The sequence below is a fragment of the Triticum aestivum genome, chromosome 6A, assembly GCF_018294505.1.
Source record: "Triticum aestivum cultivar Chinese Spring chromosome 6A, IWGSC CS RefSeq v2.1, whole genome shotgun sequence".
NCBI lineage: Eukaryota > Viridiplantae > Streptophyta > Magnoliopsida > Poales > Poaceae > Triticum > Triticum aestivum.
Window position 1 is genome coordinate 141,710,531 of NC_057809.1, and position 1,210 is coordinate 141,711,740.

Genomic DNA, 1,210 nt, shown 5'->3' on the forward strand with positions numbered 1-1,210 from the left:
CATGGGCCATAAATCCATCGTAATGTGTTAATGGAATGTAGTAATGGATCCTTTCATTACACCTCTCGGCATAAATCTAGCTACTATCCACGATTAGGAAAATTCACATGTAGTAATGAGTTAATGGAATGTAGTAACAGAGTGAAGGGAACATAGTAATGTTCTGATGTCTATTACCATCATGAGTCGTGTGGCTGTAGTAATGAAAATTAAATTTGTTACTATATTCACTAGTGTTTTTACCTTCATTTGCTAAAGCATGGGAGAAAAATCCATCGTAACAAGTTCATGGAATGTAGTAATGGACCATGTTCATTGCGCCTCTCCACATAATTTCTGCATAACGTAGCTGTGCACGATTAGGAAAATTTGCATGTACTAATGAGTTAATGGAATGTAGTAACAGACTGAAGTGAACCTAGTAATGTAGTGATGTCTATTATCATCAGCGTTCTCTTTTACGAGGTTTCTTCACTTTTTACTAACATGCACTATGCATGGTAATGCTACTTTCGATATATGATAAACCAATTACTAGATGATCTTTCATTTACCATTAGAGGACCTAGTAGTGGTGTCTGTGGAAGCCTTTCAATTCCATTACCCTATATGCTAGTACTTTTACAGTTTAGTGGCAGGAGGCGTGGCTCTTAGTGTGACGCGTGGAATCCGTAAAGCATTTATCTCGTTACCATATACATTGTTTTTTTACTGTGATTAATTAGCAAACGGAAATGCCGCGCAGGGGTGGGGCGCAAGGGAGGGTAACAAAAATTAGACCTGTTACGATATTTGCCACTTGCTTTTACCCTCATTTTCTCTACTATGGCGGATGTGTGGCTGCGCCCAGCCCGAGCGGCTCACCGAGACCGGCGCGTAGGATTAGATGTTTGCGCGCACGCTTAGTTTAGCGCGACCGTATATATATATATATATATATATATATATATATATATATATATATATATATATATATATATATATATATATATATATATATATATATATATATCAGGTTCTTTCCAACATGCCGGGCTTGCCAAAGGATAAAATGAAAAAGGAAAGGTGAAGATCACCATGACTCTTGCATAAGGTAGAAGATAATAATAAAAGATAGGCCCTTCGCAGAGGGAAGCAGAGGTTGCCATGCGCTTTTATGGTTGGATGCACAAAATCTTAATGCGAAAGATCGTCACTTTATATTTCCCCT

General features: G+C 37.7%; 1 protein-coding gene across 1 annotated transcript in view; it reads right to left on the reverse strand.

Annotated features, from left to right (window-relative positions):
- Nucleotides 1-13: 13 nt before the first annotated feature.
- Nucleotides 14-1,210, reverse strand: part of LOC123132522 (uncharacterized) — an 8,152-nt gene continuing 6,955 nt past the window's right edge. Inside the window, exon 8 of the mRNA XM_044552336.1 lies at nt 14-336. The gene's annotated coding sequence lies outside the window, so the exon portion shown is untranslated. The remainder of the gene's footprint in view (nt 337-1,210) is intronic.